Source organism: Dendropsophus ebraccatus, chromosome 7 (assembly GCF_027789765.1).
Source record: "Dendropsophus ebraccatus isolate aDenEbr1 chromosome 7, aDenEbr1.pat, whole genome shotgun sequence".
NCBI classification, from domain to species: Eukaryota; Metazoa; Chordata; class Amphibia; order Anura; family Hylidae; genus Dendropsophus; species Dendropsophus ebraccatus.
This window is the reverse complement of record NC_091460.1, coordinates 133,897,427-133,916,814: the sequence shown is the minus strand read 5'-3', so window position 1 is coordinate 133,916,814 and position 19,388 is coordinate 133,897,427. Positions and strand designations below refer to the sequence as shown.

The window sequence follows — 19,388 nt, the reverse complement described above, 5'->3', positions numbered from 1 at the left end:
AGAATAGAGAAGCTGGGCTGCTGTCAGAGGTCTGTGTGGTCACATGACAACAATGGGGGAGGAGTGTGGGTTCAGCATGGACCAATCAGGACCGACAGAGACTGCAGGGAGCATGAAGGAATGAGCAGGACATATGTGAGCACAGTATAGCAGCACTCTCTGTCCGGGGAGAGAGAAGTTACAGCTATGGAGATATTACCTCCACAGTCCTGTCCCCTGATGTAAGCCCCAGCCTGAGGTGGATCTGCTATGATTTGGAAGGTGAGGGAGACTTCCTGGGTCAGAGAACAATTCTCTTTTCCAAGCCTGGCTCTTCCCTATCTCCTTTTTCTCTGCATTATTTTGGGAACATAGCTATAGAATTTACATTTATTCATCTATCCGCATTAACTTTCCTATGTGCATCAAAGCATTGTTCTGTTGTAACAAGAACATTTGTTCCCCAAACTGTGTCCTAAAAATTTGGAAGCACAACATTCTCTACGTGCCATAGACACCATTCTAAGGCCAGGCCGACTCCGCTGTCCACCAAAAGAATTGACATGTCAGTTCTTTCGGCAGATGGCGGATTTAGCCTGGCTATAAAATGGTGTCTATGGCACGGGCAGAGATGAGCGCCACCGCGAGCGGGGACGAGCGACTGAACCCGACGGATTCCAGAGTGTGAACCCACCCTTATAATGGAGATCTATACAGCCTGACTCTTTTCTCAGAGCAGGAAGTTATTGGCTGAGCAGGCTGTCACTCCCAAGTTCATCTCAGAAATGGAGGCTCTGCAGTCAGCAGGGGACACCGGCGACCTAGCAGCAATATTTTAAACGTTACCTAAAGGCGGACAACCGCTTTAAATAGATATGACCATAGTGTGGATCATTGAATGTTTATAATTACTTATATATACTTCAGCATCCTGCCCAAATGGAATGCCGATGTATATGTGCACTTACAGTCATAGGTCCCATTGATTTCATCCTAGTTACTATGTTCGGGTCAATTTCTGAGTGTATACATGTGTGGGCTCAGACCCTAAGGTTACTATTACACGGAAACATAGTCGGCCGAATCTATCGCTTCGTGTAATAAATACAACGATCAGCCGATGACAATGATCATCGGCTGATCGTTGATATAGGTTAGAACGTATATTTGTCGTGTAATATCGGTGCGCATCCGGCGACTGATGATATACTGTACTTTACCTATCCGTGCTCCAGCGCTGCTCCTGCGGTCCGCTTCTCCCCGGGTCCCTCGCGCTCTAGCTTCAGAGCGGCCTGTCAGCTGACAGGCCACTCAGCCAATCACAGGCCACGGAGGTCTGAAGTTAGAGCGCGCGGGACCCGGGGAAAAGCGGACCGCAGGAGCAGCGCTGGAGCGCGGATAGGTAATGTATATAGTTTAAGCAAGGGCTGCAAGGACATCGGTAACGATGTCCATGCAGCCCTTGTTAAGCGATTATCGGGCTGTGTAATAGGGCCAGTAAACGAGCACCGATCTAGCAGATCGCTGCTCGTTTACAGGTATTATTGGGCCCCCATCGGCCCGTGTAATACCACCCTATGGGTCTACGCCCAAACACATGTGGCCTTGGAAAATGACCTGAACCTGGTCACTAGATTATTACATAAGTCCATCAAAGTCATTGGGGCTATTGCCTATAGGTGCATGTATACTTTGGCATGCCATTTTGACAGAATGCTGATGTATATGTGCAATGTGTCGGCAAATTGTGGTATGTATGCACCCTAAAATATATTGGGGGGTAATACCATTTCCTCATATCGCTTTACAGGGGTTCCAAGGAGGAAGATCAGTTATGAAAGGGGTGTTCCGATAATTTTACAATGATGGCCTGTCCATTACCAACGTCCATTACCATTACCATGATAGCTGTCTGGCATAGCCGCAGTGCTGGCACATACATAGTGAATGGGTTATTGACATCAAAGTATATGGCGGGTCCTTAGAGCTGCTCTGCTTTCGGGGACCCCAGCCTAACACCACTGTGGGTCATTAGGCTTTTAGCTAGAGTGAAACCCGGAGAACTGCGAGCCTCAGAGGAGAAAAACAAAGCTAAGAGGGAAAGAAAGTGCCTGCGGCCATTGCAAAACAGATACGCTTTGTGTACATTAGTGCTACAGACATGCCGGGTTTGAGTCACCACCAGGTTACAATCTCTGAAGCTTTTATTACCTGACAGTGACTCAACACAAGGGGACCCTAGAACTTCAAAGAGAACTGCGGAACGTGCTGCCTGGTGAGTCAATGCTCTCAAGTGACACAGTGTCTAAGCATGTCGGTAAACAATAGGAGGGGAATTTATCAATCCCCTCACCAGAAAACCAGTGTCACAAATGCAAACATTTTTGTGCAACACTGAGGGCCCTATTACACAGGACCATTATTGTGCGAAAAATCCTTATATCGTTTGAATTTAAACGATAAGCGTCCTGGGTAATTGCAGGCGATGACCAAAAAATCGTTGTGTCGTTGATGGTTGATTTAGGGTCCTATTACATGGAGCGATTTTTAACGATTAACGACTAATGATGGACGATCGCAAACGAAATTGTTTATCATTAACCTGAAATCGTTCACCATATTACACAGAACGATGGTCGTTAGTTACGATCGTTACTATGATCGTTTATTCCTTCTGATTCCAGCAAAACAATGGACAGTGTGCAATTACACTGAACCATTAGTGAAAAAATGCGGAACTTGAGCGAACGAATGTGGAATTACAGCGAAGGATAATTACAACGATAAATTTAGGTTCAGATCTAAATCAAGGATCAACGACATACGAACGATTGTCCGATCGTTACCTGCAATTACACAGAATGATTATCGTTTAAATTCAATTGATATGTTTTTTTTTTTTTTGCACGATAATCGTCCGGTGGAAAAGGGCCCTTAGATCTGAACCTAAAATTATTGTTAATAGTTCGCTAATCGTTCGCTGTAATTCCACATTCGTTCGCTCAAGTTCCGCATTTGTTCACTAATCGTTCATTGTAATTGCACATTGTTCATTGTTATGCTGCGTTTACACGTAACGCTTATTGGCCCGATCGTACGATTAGCGATGGCGGATTTACGATTTTTTTTTATAAAGATCAGCGTTTAGACGGTACGATATATCGTACGAAAATTCGCACTGCGATCGTTTTGCGATCGTTTAAGCCTATCTCACACATTGGTTAAATCGGCGAATGACTGTTCACACGGAACGATTTGCGAATTTTTTGCGTACGATGAACGACGATTTGCTGACCTGATGAAAGATCACGATGTAAGATTTATCGTGCGTCGTTCGATCGTTCGCTGCGTTTACACGTACGATTATCGTTCCAATTCGACCGTTATCGCGCAAATTCGCACGATAATCGTTACATGTAAACGCAGCATCAGGCTATGTTCAAACGACGTCCAAAAAAGGAAAAAGGCGTTTGCTTTTTGTGTTAAAAAAAAAACCACAATGGAAAAACATTGTATGGTAACATTGTTAGGCTATGTTCACACAACGTTCTTTTCAAGTAAAGAACGGACGCTGATTGCAACTGCCTCAGTGTCCGTTCTTTACTGCAGGGGCGGCATTGCATTGAAGTCAATACAATGCCACCCGCTGTGTTCTCACATCGTTATTCTAACGCCCGATCTTTAGAACAGGCGTTAGAATAATGTGCCTGTCGATTACTTCCGGACGCTGTTCACTGAAACATCAGCTGCTCACACAACGCAATGTGCAGCGCGGCCGCACATTGCATTGAAGTGAATGGCCAAGTGAATGGCCACAGCCGCCGGTGCCCACAAATCAATTGTGAAAAAAGAACGAGCCTGCAGCCGATACGGAGGTATCGGCTGCAGGAACGGGCTGAGTGCAGCCTGATGGCCGGCCGGCCAGCCTGATGAACCTAGCCTAACATTGTATTGAATGACGGACGTCTTTTGAGGTGGACACATTCAATACAATGTGCGAAGACTTCAATGCATTTTAGTCAAGCCACTTAAAAGGATGCAACGGATGCTTTTTTACTATTTTGGACGTTGTGTGAACGTAGCCTTTTGCTGGGATCAGATGGAGTAAATGACTGTAGTAACAATCGTAGGAAAGTTCGTAAATAACGACTATCGTTCTGTGTAATATGGTGAATGACTTCAGGTTAACCATAAACAATCTAGCTTACGATCGTTTATCGTTAGTCGTTAATCGTTAAAAATTTCTTTATCTCATAGGACCCTAAGGGTGGTATTACATGGGGCGATTTTTTGGCGATTAAGTATCTCAAACTATCTTAAATCGTTCATCCTATTACACAGGACGATGATCGTTACAGTCGTTCTTGCGCTGTCCTTTCCTGGCTGACCAGGGAATGACCGAACGATGTGTTATTACACCGAACGATTTGTGAACAATCAACGATTTTTCGTTGGTTGTTTAATCATTGCCTGCTATTACATGAAACGATTAGTGCTGAAATCTGACCGATCTAACGATTTTTCCAACGATAATTGTAACACGCCCCTAAGTGTCCTCTCATTCCCCCATATATTTTATTCCTCAATAAGATCGTATTTATCTGGGCTCCAGGACCTTCCAGACCTCACTATCCTCAATCATGTCCCCTTTAAGACATGGTTAACATTTAAAATTATGCGGAAAGTCAAACAGCACCAACAATCCCAGTAGTTTGTAGGAACTGGCAATCCTAAGAAGTTCAACCGCTTTGCTTGGTAGTTTAAAATTTTATTGTGTACCCAGAACAACAACAGTACTGGGTGCACATTAAGATTTGATTCACCACATTGATGCTGTTGGACTTCTTGGATTATGGTAAAAAAAATCTTTTTCTTTCAAATCAATTGGTTTCAGAAAGTTATATCGATTTGTAATTTACTTCTATTTCAAAATACCAAGTTTTCTTATACTCATCAGCTGCTGTATGTCCTGCAGGAAGTGGTGTATTCTTTTCAGTCTGACACGGTCCTCTTTGCTGCCACCTCTGTCCATGTCAGGAACTGTCCAGAGAAGGAGAGATTTACTGTGGGGATTTGATGCAGCTCTGGACAGTTCCTGACATGGACAGAGGTGGCAGCATGTCACCCTTCCCCTGAGCCAGCCCGCCCCTGGGAAATAGCACATAACCTGGAGACAGACAAGACCGGCCCACAGAGGGGACTGGTCCATCTGGAATTTGCCTGAAATGCCAGATGTCCAGTCCGGCCCTACTGATCAATCACTTTTAGTTGGAGGTCCATCCCCTTTTCCTATTTTACAAATAAAAATATAAAAAAATAAATAAACATATTTGGTATTGTAGTGTGTGGAATTGTCCATTTATACCCTGTACTGTATGAATGTCAATGAATTGGTTCGTTTATATCGCTTATGGCAAATGTTGGTCCCTGCAACCAGTCTCCCTGTCGTTATAACTTTCAAAACCTAAATCAACAGTAGATGTGATATAAAGGAAGTTTGCAATTTACATAATTTTTTTTTTTATTTTAGTTATCATGGAAAAAAACGCACTTCCTGCTTTCTGACACTTTTTTTTTTTTTAGTCTAAACAGAGGAAGTCCCGTGCTTCACAGGCCATCTGAGCGCTCACAGAGAAGGGAGTCATGTGATTGATGGACACATTGAGCAGTGACTCTCTGTACTGGCCAGAATTCATGTGTTTAGTCTATTTTTTTCAACCAGCACAAGTCAGAAAATCTGCCTTCAGGAGACTGGACCTGGATTTCTGGTAAGTATAGCTTTGTTTCAAAGAGAATTGATGAATGAGCTGTCCCTTTTATGCAGGGCAATATTTGCACATGTGGCGGATAGGGAAACAAAGAGAATGAAGTTCCCAGGTCTGGGTCCCCTTTCTTCGAGGGCCCTATGTTAGCTATGTTATCTGCCCCATGGAATGTTTGGTATTTAAAGGAATATATCACCTAGATTTTTTTTTATTCTACTAGCGATGAGCGAATTTACAGTACTATCACCTCCTTTTGCTAGCACTGTAAATTCACCCATCTCCTGAGCTATTTTAAGTTCTGGGAGTCTGGGCATGCTCCGTGACGTCATTCTAAAGGGAGGGGCGTTATCCATATACAGGTGTCACCTGTCACTGTAATCCTGCCTGTGTTGATAAGAAGGGCACAGCTCAGAAATAATCTGTACACAACAGGAAGTCTCAGCTTAGTTTTAGCTTAGTGGCCAGAATGGAAACTACAAGATTTTAGAATAATTTTAAAATATAGATAGTAAAATGGATTTTTTTTTTTAAAAAAGCACAAAAATTCCTAAAAAAAATTTGATCTGAACAATAGGTCGTTTTCTAATAACACGTTCCCTTTAACATTGCAGTCTTCTCTGTACTCACTGTATAAAGCCAGCATAAGGTATCATAGCAGATAACTATGGATACAGACGTCCCATCTGGTTTAGGGTAGTAATGCAATCATTATGATTTTGCCTTAGAAAAGTTATTCAAGATGTTTAATACCGTATATGTGGATGATATTATGAAACTGAAAGCACGGGCAGTGCCTCGATTTATTACATTTTATCATGCTAGATTTCAGTAGAATTGATCTCCTGCTGTTCTAGCGCCGCTCTACCAACCTGCTCCGGAGCGGCACAAGGTATCTCTCAATAAACAGACAAAATGTGCGCTACTATAATATTAGTGATGGTGTTACTAGACCTGATGTGCCGCTGTGTGAATACAATCTTACAGGGCTCATATTCATGGACCATAGATCTGGAGTCATTCATTCTTTTTTCATTGACAAAATATTGTCAATACATTTACATTCACGTTTATTCACATTTCTGGATTTCATATGCCCGTTTTAGTTTGTGCAAATCGTTTTCTTTCCGTAACATGTTTTAACAGATCGGTATGAATACTATTCTTAGCATATAAATTCAATGGGTTAAATTTAAAGGGGAAATAACAGCAGGTTTGAGGAATCTAACCTGCTATGTCCATATTGCACAAGAGATGCAGAGGATGGAAGTATGTCTCTTACTTTGATTCCTAGTGCCGTTCTGGTGCAGTTAGTATTTTGCTCCACGGTCCAGTGAGACCGTTTGGTAGCACTGCCCATCCCCACAGCACCGATCTGGCTTCATTGATATAATTATGATAAGGGGCGGGCCGGCCGGGGCGGATCGGCACTATGGGGGCGGGAAGTGATCCTAACGGTCTTACCGGACCAACGAGCAAACTACTAACTGCACCGGAACGGCGACTAAGAGAAAGGTAAGAGACATACCGCACCATCCTCCTCTGCATCTCCTGAGCAATAGGGACATAGAAATATAGAAGATTGTTGGCGGAAAAAGACCACTAGTAGTCGGACCTTTTAGTATTTCCCTTCTTATTCTCTTAGGGTGGGTTCACACTACGGAATAGTCGCGGATAAACTCGGAATTCCGTTGGCTGTCTGCGCGCACGGCCGCGCGCCTTTCCGCCGGCTCTATAGACACCATTCTATGGGCTGGCGTATTCCGCTAACCACGGCCATAGAATGGTGACTATGGAGCCGGCGGAAAGGCGCGCGGCCGTGCGCGCGGACATACTGCGGAATTCCGTTGAGTTTATCCGCGAGAATTCCTCAGTATGAACGCACCCTTGGGCTAGATATATGTTGATCCCAGGCCGGTTTACATTCAGTTATTGTAGAGTTACCTACCACATCTGCTGGAAGTTTGTTCCCAGCATCTACTACTCTTTCAGTAAAGTAATATTTTATCATGTTGAGTTCAGTTTTTATCTAAAAACACTTCCCTTCTGAACCTTATTTAGTCCGGTAACATACTTAAAGGTTTCCATCATATCCCCCCCCCCTTTCCCTTCTTTCCTCCAGACTTAAATCAGCAGGTTAGATTTTTCTACACACGAGGGGACAAAGCGCTTCTGTTACATGTAGCATTCTGGACAATATTTGGTCAGAATTTTTAGTCAAAATATATATAATGAAAATATTTGCACCTTTTATTGTGTTTTGGACCCACTCCAGGTTTTGGCTAAAAATACTGATCAAATTACTGTGCGTGAACCTAGTATAAAACAGTTGTGTAAAGCACTAGCACTGGATGCATAAAGCCAAAGTATACAGTGGCAGATAGTGATAGTGATCTGGAGCCCCAGGCAATAAAGGTCATAGGTCCCTTACCACCCATTGTAGCTGTGATAGATTTAAGGCAGGTTCACATGTCACAATTTATCTATTGAATTTTATTTAACTTTTTCAATACAGGGGGGTAAATATAAGATACAAACAAGTAAAAAAAATGCCATTACAGAGTGAATTACCTCAGCTTACCTTAAAGGGGCACTCCAGCAAAGTGAAAGTGGTATTTTTTCCAGTCTGAAGAGCAGGAGAGGTTTTCTACAGGGATTTGCTGCTGCTGTGGACAGTTCCTGACATGGACAGAGGTGGCAGCAGAGAGCACTGTGTCACACTGGAGAGAATACACCCACTTCCTGCAGAACATAGAGCAGCTGATAAGTATGGGAAGGATGGAGTTTTTTTTTTATAGAAGTAAATTACAAAGCTTTGGCACCAGTTGATTTGAAAGAAGACAAGTGATAACAATGTTATAACCATTATAACAATGTCCATATTCCCTATTTGAGCATATATAATGTCGGATCAGTGTCAGTGGAGTACCTCTGTTAAAAACAGACCAGGTGTCTGCTATGAGACCTCTGTGCCCCTTGCCACTGCAGCTTTAAACTGGATCTGCCTCTTTGGCAGTCATGGACTACAGGGGGCCATGTTACTGTGTGGGGTACAGAGAGGGGAATATGACTGAGCAGGGTAACAGAGGGGGCCATATCAACGGATGTGTGCACAAAAGCGGTCATGTTATTGTGTGAGGGCACAAAGGGGGTCATGCTACTGTATGGGGGCACAAAATGGGACATTATATTAAAGCGACTCTGTACCCACAATCTGACCCTCCCAAACAACTTGTACTGTCAGATAGCTGCTTTTAATCCAAGATCTGTCCTGCGGTCCGCTCGGCAGGTGATGCAGTTATTGTCCTAAAAAACAACTTTTCAACTTGCAGCCCTGTGTCAAACGGGAGTATCTGTGCCCTATCTTAGCACATCCTCTCTGTCCTTCCTCCCCACCCTCCTCATCATTAGGAATGCTCCAGGCAGATTGCCTCTTATTCTTCACCTGTGTCAGCACGGCACATGGGCTGGATCAATAAGGACCTGTGCAATGTGTAGCATGTAGAAAATGTTCCAGTGGCATTCCTAATGATGAAGAGGGTGGGGAGAAGGGACGGAGGGGTGGTGCAAAGTTAGGGCAAAGATACTCCCGTTTGGCACGGGCTGCAAGTTTCAAAGTTGTTTTTTAGGACAATAACTGCATCACCTGCCAAATGGACCGCAGGACAGGTGCAAAGTTACAAGTGGTTTGGGGGGTCAGATTATGGGTACAGAGTCGCTTTAAGTGTGAAGGCACTGCTGGAAGAAGTCTTTATGGCACCCTGGGCCATTTGATTCCAAGAAGACATCACCTTTGAGTCACTGGATGTAACTGCACTGTAATCACTGTAAGCTGCCTGTGTAGAGCCTCTATATTGTTAGTGTTTTTGCTGAGTAGTAGTTTTTATATAGTGGTTTTAGTTAAAGTATGATGAAATTATTCAGTCATTATGTGTTGGTAATATGATGTGACAGTTTTATGTGGTCCTTTGTTTGGGGATATTGTCCTTAGTATACCAGTTTTTGTACAGTAACAATATTATGGTAATATATTCTTCCTTCTGTGTCTGAATGTTTTTGAGTAAGGGTCCTATTACACTGAGCGATTTTTAACGATTAACAACTAATGATAAACGATCGCAAACGAGATTGTTTATCGTTAACCTGAAATCGTTCACCATATTACCATATAATCGTTAGTTCCAATCGTTACTATGATCGTTATTGCGATCGTTACTATGATCCCAGCAAAACAACGAACAATGTGCAATTACACTGAACGATTAGTGAACAAATGCGGAACTTGAGCGAACGAATGTGGAATTACAGCGAACGATTAACGATAATTTTAGGTTCAGATCTAAATCAACGATCAACGTCATACAAACGATTTTTCGATCGTTGCCTTCAATTACACAGAACGATTATAGTTTAAATTAGAACGATTTAACGATTTTCCGCACAATAATCGTCCCGTGTAATAGGGCCCTACGTTTTTGTCTATTTTGAAGACACCCCCCTCATTTACAAAATCCTGTTTTTTTTTCTTCCTTTTTTTTCTTCGAGATATACGACATACGGATGAGTGTGACACAGAAGTGTACAGCACAAGCACTAGATATTTTTGACAGCAATGTATGTGTGTGATAGTGGTGTACATTTCAGGAGCTATTTGTGTGTGACACACTAGTGGACAGCAAAAGCACTTGCATGTAATCTAGAGGTGTAAAAGGTACATGGCACTGGTGTGTGACACTTTGGCACTGGTGTGACACAATGCTAAACAGCAAAAGTGTGTGACACAGAGGTGTGTCAGGTGTGTGTAAAGCACTGGGTATGTGATACAGTGGTATACACAATATGGGATGATTATCCTGTGAAAAATCGTTAAATCGTTCGAATTTAAATGATAATCGTTCTATGTAATTGCAGGCAACGATCAAAAAATCGTTCGTATGTCGTTAATCGTTGATTTAGATCTGATCCTAAAATTATCGGTAATCGTTCGCTGTAATTCCACATTCGTTCGCTCAAGTTCCGCATTTTTTCACTAATCGTTCAGTGTAATTGCACATTGTTCATTGTTTCTCTGGGATCAGAAAGAATAAACGATCGTAACTAGCGATTATCGTTCTGTGTAATTCGGTGAACAATTTTAGGTTAACCGTTTATCGTTAGTCGTTACAAATCGCTCCAAGTAATAGGACCCTAAGGCTATGTTAACACAACAAAAGAGAACGGCCGGCGTCTGAAAAGATACCGGCCGGATGATCTTTATGGCCGCAGAGTTTGTGCCCTACAGCACACAATGGAGCGTGCGGCCGAAGCCACTTGCTCCACAGTGTGCACTGACAGGGTTTTCTGCGGCCGCTATTCACTGAATAGCGGCCGCAGAAAACTGACATGTCAGTTTTATGCGGCGCCGCTAGGGATCCCGGCCGGAGCGTATGCTATATGTATCCTACAACAGCCGTGGTTTTACAACAATATACGTTGTGTGAACATAGCCTAAATGTGTGACACAAGCCCTAGATGAAGGTGACCCAATGGTGTACAGCAGAGTGGTGTGTGACTCAGTGGTGTACAGCCTCGCGTGAGAAGCTGCAGGACTGTGGTGTGTAGGGGGACTGGCTGCACACACACACACTAGGGCGGGCTCTGGCTGCTCAGGCTGGATCCTTTCATCTCCAGGCGGCAGTCCCTTTCATCTCCTCGGCCTTCTCCCTCCCCCCTCCTCCCCTCTCTCCTCTAGGCCCCCTTTGTGTGACTAAATTTGGAAGAAGAAAAAAAAAATCCTGGAGCTTGTGCAAGGATTTTTTTTTCATTTTTTTTTTTTCATTTTCCACGTGTGCTCAAAGCTCCCAGCTGAGCAGGCAAAAGGGGTTTCTTCCGGGTAAGGAAGACTGAGGCGAAGATCAAAGAGCCCAGAGTTGGATCTGCTCAACTGTGGATTGAAGAAGAGAAAAAAAACACACAGACACTGACAACACACAAGACTGGACAGCTTCCAACAATACACAGCAAAGAGAGGAAGGGAGGGAGGAGAAGCTGCAGAACTGTGCTGGGGAAGCCAGGGACCATCCCAGAGGTGACTGCCGCCTCATTCCCACAGTACACCAACACTCTCCTAGGGTCGGTGACCCCCTCATGTTTATGGTGATTTTCTCCATCTTTTGTCTGCAGATGGATATTATCCTGTTTAACCTAGTTTTCCCCAAAGATAAACAGAGAATGAGGTTTCTGGAAGCGACTTACCTTACTTTCACCATAGACATCACTGTTTCGAAGGATAGGCATTTTATTGAAAAAAAATATTTTCCAAAACCAATATTTGGTACTCCAATTCTCCAAATAAATCAATAAGTTCAAGGGGTACTCTGGCGAAAATCTTTTTCTTTCAAATCAACTGGTTTCAGAAAGTTATATAGATGTGTTATTTACTTCTTTTTAAAAAAATTCAAATCTTCCAGTACTTATCAGCTGCAGTGTGTGTTGCAGGAAGTGGCGTATTATCTCCAGTCTGACACAGTGCTCTCTGCTGCCACCTTTGTCAGGAACTGTCCAGAGGAGGAGCAAATCCCCATAGAAAACCTCTCCTGTGTGGACAGTTCCTGACATGGACAGAGGTGGCAGCAGAGAGCACTTTGTCATACTGGAGATAATACGCCAATTCCTGCAAGACATACAGTAGCTAATAAGTACTGGAAGACTGAAGATTTCTAAAAAGAAGTAAATTACAAATCTATATGACTTTCTGAAAGTTTAAAAACTAGCTTTGGTAAGTGGTCTATTTAGTAAATGTTCAGTTCATGATATCAATTGATCAGCCATAACATTAAAGCACCTGCCTAATATTTTGTAGGGTTCCCTAGGGCTACCTAGGGTGATGATGGGGTAAGTCAGTTGTTAACTATATAGAAACAACTTGGCTGAGTGCACTAGGGTGTTAGGCAGTAACACTAGGGTAAGTCAGTTGTTATCCCCAATCAAAAGAGGTACTCTGGAGACTAATACAATGCTTTAAAAAGTTATATTACTTTATAATATAACTTTTTTAAAATAAATGTATGGTTTTTACTGGAACATTGGCAAATAGAGCACTTGTTGCCTCTCGTGTCACCCCCTGTAAGTTCTCGTGAACAGTATAGTTTTTTTTTTAATTCATTTATTGTTTAATGTAATATAAATGTAACCTGTATTGTACATTTATATTTAAAAAAGAGCTGCGGAATCTGATGGCGCTATACAAATAAATATTATTATTATCATTATTATTATTATTATTATTATTATTATTATTATTTACATATGCACTTCTGTGGACTAGAAGCAGTAAGGGGCGACACAGCACTCTCTGTTTCCACCCACATTTGTGTCGGGAACTGCAGGGTTGTCTAAGCCTTGCAGTTCCTGATCCCCTGCACTCCTCAAGCACTGCTGCACAGCATTATACAGAGTAGGGTCCTGGTCCCCCTATGTATATTCTTATATATGGTACCTGGGGGGCGGCTGCCCGACCTGGTCACTGTGTGCAGGAGCCTCTGCACAGTGAGTGGTAATTGCTATCCATCAGCTGAGTCAGCAGTCATAGCAATAACCGCTGGCCGTGCAGAGGCTGCCGCGCACAATGCTTGTTCTTTGTATGGAATGTCCCCTAATCGTGACCTGTTGGGGGTACTTGAGGACTGGAGTTGAGAAATACTGCTCTATGGGACCGCCAAACTCTTCTTGAGCGCTGAACTCTGATCTGTTCGCTGGTACCATAGGGAATGAATGGAGCACTGGCCGAGGTCGACACGCCGGTGCGCTTTGAGCACTCCATTCATTGTGGGGAAATTGCCTATTCCTATTCTCGGAATCATGGGGGTCATGGCGTTAAGACCACCAGCAATCATTTCTTATCCTTTAAAAGGGTTATCCAGTGAAAATCTTCTTTTTTTTTAATCAACCAGTTTCAGAAAGTTGTATAGATTTGAGATTTACTTCTATTTCCCATCTTTTCTGTCAGACTGGAAAGAATACACCACTTCCTGCAGGACATACAGCAGCTGATAAGTATTGGAAGACCTGAGATTTTTAAAGAGAAGTAAATTATAAATCTATATAACTTTCTGAAATCAACTGAGGGAAAAAGATTTTCACTACAACCACTGGCAGCTGAATGATTGTGTGGCGGACAGTTATCTATCCCTTCTACCGCACACACAACCTTCGGCATGGCCTGACCCTTCTCTCCACCTCCACTGGTGAGCTCAGCTGACTTGTAGTGTACAGTGTTAGAGGGTGCCTTTATTCTTGCCAGTTTCAGATGCATTCAGTTTATCTCACCTTCAGGATCCGATGGTTCATGTGCGACCTAACATATCCCATGCATATAATAATAGAAGGGATTGCTGTTCAGAGAACCAGGCAGGGCGGCACAGGAGGGGTGGATTCTCCTAGATGATCACCACATGCACAGCGCCGGCTATTGTAACTGCTTATACAGCATTAGCTATGTTCACACTACGTATATTTGAGGCTGTATGTTTGAGGCTGTATAGCAACCAAAATAAGGAGTGGATTGAAAACACAGAAAGGATCTGTTCACACACTGTTGAAATTGAGTGGATGGCCGTCATTTAATGGCAAATATGTGCTGTTATTTTAAAACAACGGCTGTTGTATTGAAATAATGGAAGTTATTTACCGTTATACGGCGGCCATCCACTCAATTACAACATTGTGTGGACAGAGCCTTTCTGTGTTTTCAATCCACTCCTGGTTTTGGTTGCTATGAGGACCTGACATGAGGACCAAATACAGCCTCAAATGTACATAGTGTGAACCCAGCCTAATATATAAAATGACTGAGGCTGCAACAATTTGCTAAAAAAAAAAAGTGTCCAACCCCTTTAAGGGAAAAAAACAGATTGACTTTATTGGGAACCAGTTCCAGCCCCTGTAACCTTGTTAAAGGGGTTATCCAGTGCTACAAAAACATGGCCACTTTCTTTCAGAGACAGCTTCACTCTTGTCTCCAGTTCAGGTGCGGTTTGCAATTAAGCTCCAATCACGTCAATGGAACTGAGCAGCAAAACCTGCGCCCAAGCTGGAGACAAGAGTGGTGCTGTCTCTGGAAGAAAGTGGCCATGGTTTTTGTAGCACTGGATAACCCCTTTAAACACTGTGGGGGAGATTTATCAAACATGGTGTAAAAGGAAACTGGCTGAGTTGCCCCTAGCAACCAATCAGATTCCACCTTTCATTTTCCAAAGAGTCTGTGAGGAATGAAAGGTGGAATCTGGTTGGTTGCTAGGGGCAACTGAGCCAGTTTCACTTTACACCATGTTTGATAAATCCCCAAATGGAAGTGTTAACCTTTTGCTTGCCAAGTAAAGAAAACTTAAATAGAGTTACCATTTTCAGGTTACCTTTGGCTTTGGCTAGTTATTTGCATGTAAGGCTAGGTTCACACTGCGTTTTCAGCATCCGTTTAATGGATCCGTTTTTTTGCAATTTTTTGATCCGTTTTTCCATTGACTTCCATTATAAAAAAAAGGATCAAAACGGATGCACAATAAAGTACTGTTGACACTACTTTTTTGACCGTTAAAAGAAAACGGATCCGTTAAACGGATGCTGAAAACCCAGTGTGAACCCAGCCTTACCATCATAACCACCCCAATCTACATCAGCCAGGAGACTTACAAGCACAGTGAGTTCCCCAGGGGACTACTACCACCAGCATCCTTATGCAACTACCTCATCAGCGTTTTGGAGTGTGAGAGTATTGGTGGATACCCTTAGCCGCTGTGAACTAAACTGGGACCAGACTGCGACTCTCAGAGGACTACTGCCCTCAACGTCCGGTCATCCCACTACGCCAACATACCACACTAGTTTGCTGCATATATAGAGTAATGATCAGAGAGGCAGACGTCTTCACCTTTACCAGCATGAGACATGAGACGCAGTCTATAAATAATACACATAGACATAACCAATCTACTAGTGCGTGAACTAACTTGCACACAGTCGTTGCATTTATCAGTCTTTCTAATCTGAATTTCTCCATTCCACCTCCTACACTAAAATCCCATTCTCCTAATGTATGCCACCCGATACATAAATATTCTGGTTTATGGTCGCTTCACACGTAATGTATCCGCAGCGGATATCTTGCTGCAAATTCGCTGGAGATACTTGCCCATACTCGCAACGGGATTGTCCGGCTTGCTTGGGGGGCTCCTGGCATCTCCTGGTGGTAAGCCAGGAGGAGCAAGCGGGCGCCAACCCGTCAGATGCGTCCAGCTTGATGCAGGCGCTATTAAACGTGCCAACAGTGAGCGGGTAAGAGCAAGGGCACAGGGCACAGGGAAGTACGGGAGGGGCTCCCTGGACGTTCTTTAGCTTGTTGGGGAGACCATAGGAGATAGCGGCGGTCTGCTGCCACTACTCCTATTACGCAGGGCGATGGCCAGCAGAACGTCATTATCGTTAAAAAATATTTTAAATGTGTTAAAAGTTTGCAGCGTGGAATCCGCTGCAAATCCGGTACTTGCGTTTGTACGCTAAAGGAACAAACCTGCCATACCAGCTCACGATGCACCAACTTCGTAGGGAGCTAGGGTTTGGCTTTTGTATATGACGGGGCGCCAACCCGAAGGAGCAGGGCTGCAGAGTACATAATGGGACAGGGACTAGAAGTGTTTAGAGATGATTGAACAGCGCTGATGTGCAGGTTCGTACGAACTCTAACCATCGGTATTTGACTCCCGCAGTCTTCCCATTCCGTGGCAAAGGTGGAGACAGCCTGAGTACTGCCTGGAAAACAGGAATACAGCCTATCGGGCTGTCTCCACTTTCCCCATGGAACGGGAAGACTACAGGAGTGAAATGACTCCTTGACTTCCATAAAAAAAAACGGATCCTTTTTTTTAACGTACACAAAAACGTAGCTGACCTTACTTTTGTGTCCGTTAAAAAAAAAAAAGGATTCCGTTTTGATCCTTTTTTTTTTTTTTCAATGGAAGTCAATAAAAAAAAAGATCAAAACGGATGCACACAAATGCATCCGTTTTTTAAATCCGTTTTACACCCTTTTTTTTTTTTGCAAAAAACGGATGAAAAAAACGGGTTGCAAAAACGTAGTGTGAACCCAGCCTTAGGCTCCAACTCTGAGACACAGGACAAGGTGAAACCCTGGCGCTGTCCCCCGCGCCGCTGTCCCTGCCTTTTGGAGTTGACAGCTCCTTAACAGGCCGAAGACTGGTCGCTATGCTGGATAAGTGAAACACAAAGACAGAGACAAGACAATACAAACACAATAATGGGAGAGTCCACTAGCCGGGTCGGTAACAGTCGTCGCAGTACAAAATCAGGAAGCAAGGGGAAGAGGGGAAAATCTGGAAATCACAAGCAGAATACAGACGCGAGCTTAGTCACACTCTAAGGGTACTATTACACGATCACCAGCTGATCGTTGATATAGGTTAGAACCTATATTAGCACCGCTACGTGTAATAGCTGACAGGCCGCTGTGTAGTTAGAACACGCGGGACCCGGGGAGAAGCGGACCGCAGGAGCAGCCCTAGAGCACGGATAGGTAATGTATATAGTTTAAGCAAGGGCTGCAAGGACATTGGTAACGATGTCCTTGCAGCGCTTGTTAAACGATTATCCGCCCGTGTAATAGGCCCAGTAAACGAGCGCCGATCTATCAGATCCAGCCCCCAGCACACTATAGAGCCGACTGGCGGTGCTGGCCGCCAGTCAGCAAATAACAATAGGATGCAGCTGTGCTGTCCCACTGGGGGGGGGGTCGGAAAAGTCCCGGCCACGATAAGGAGTAACAAGGGATGCCGCCAGCTGGGCCAATTGCCAGGGACTAGTCACATGCTGCCAATGCCAGTGCGTGACACCAGTGCCACGCTGGCCGGTCCGTGACACCAATGTTTCTATCTGGTCATTATTTGCTGATGTTAATTCCAACTACAGCTACCTACAATACTGTACTCATTTTCTTTGAGCTTCTTTGGGCTTTGGGGTAGCATTGTTTATATGGAACAGGTGGGTGTAGCTTCAACATGATTGTACATCGCCGTGTAGGCACTTCAGGAAATAATTGTAAATTAATGGAGGTTCTATTACAATATAAACAACTACAATTATGAGTCAGAAGAAAATCTGTAGTGTGGCTTTCATATGTGATTTTGGTGGATAAACATGCAGATGGAAAATGTGAAATAACTCATTATAACATAAAATTATACAACTTATTAAGGAGTAATGCTATCAAAGGGAAGAGAAAGATCAGAGACTAATAAGTGGATGATTACTGTGAGAGCAAAAGTGGTGTGATAATTACTCCATTAGGAGGGCATGTACTTAAGGGCAGATGTTAGAGTAATAGTACATATCAATCAGTCACAAGAGTGGTAGTGTGTAATAAAAAATAAAGACAAGCGTAATAACAATTCCGCCACAGCCAGTTACACAAGTCCTAATATTTAAAGAGACTCTGTCAGTAGGTTTATGGTGTCCTATCTCAGGTGACAGAGAAGCTGAACAGAATGATGTATCACTTACATTGTTCTGTGCAGCTGATCCAGAGATCTCCTCCTGAATAACATGGACAATAAGTAGTCCTCTCCATTATGTGCATAAGCCCAGTAGTCCTGGATATTCATGAGAAGCAGAAAACTCCACCAACCAGCTGCTGATTGACAGTTATCTATCCATGCTGTGTATAGTCTGTTAACTGTCAATCAGTAGTTTGAGGGCGGGGGGAAGGGTGTGGCAAGAATTCTATTCTCCTGCATATTAGGAGAATGGCTGAAGAGAATGATATAAGTAATACACCGATCTGTTCAGCATTTCTGTCACTAGTTTATGCTGCCCTCATTGAGGGCAGCATAAACCTACTGACAGATTGTGTAAAGTGTAAAAAAGGAAAAAGTTTTTAAAGTAAAAAAACCCTCCTGCAATAAAAGTTTCAATTTAAAAATAAAAAAATCAAACCAAGATGAAAAAAATTTACATATCTAGTATAGTAGTGTGCAAAATAGTCCAATCTATTAAAATATGACAAAAAAATCACTCATATATCAGAGAAAATAATAATAAAAAGCTATGAATAATTTAAATTTAAACTAATATGATACCAATCAAAACTACATATTGTGGCACACAAAAAAACAGCCATGTAGGTGCAAATATAAAAGCCTTATGACTCTTAGAAGGCGAAACCCTGCTTCATTAAGACCAGGACATTCTTGCATCAATGGCCGTTGGTCATGAATGAAGGGGCATATTATCACTCCATGTAATAGGGCCCTAAATTGTCAAAATCTATGGCAGCTAGGAAATATTCAGGTAGCCTAACTTATTAAAATGTCTGCGCCTCTTGATAAAGTAGTAGTAGAGCACAGCCCTTCTGATTAACTTATGGCTACTATCAACTCGAGTCATCTGAAAAAGGTCCATCTCTTTCTGAAAAAGTTAAGTTTTCAAAATGGAACCAAATGCAGCTTTTCCTATAGATTTTGTCCATATAATAAACGGCTTCTAACACACGGATCCTTAGGGTTTATAGACACCCTGTACTATCAGTATTTTCGGACCCTGTCTTGTACGGGCAAAGCATTGATTGCTTCATTGTAGCAGAATGTGACAAAGAGGTCTGTT

At 43.0% G+C, this 19,388-nt stretch overlaps 1 protein-coding gene across 4 annotated transcripts in view; it reads left to right on the top strand.

The window, feature by feature from the left end:
• Positions 1-19,388, top strand: part of RPL34 (ribosomal protein L34) — a 463,668-nt gene that overhangs the window by 285,203 nt on the left and 159,077 nt on the right. The gene's annotated exons all lie outside the window — the stretch shown is intronic.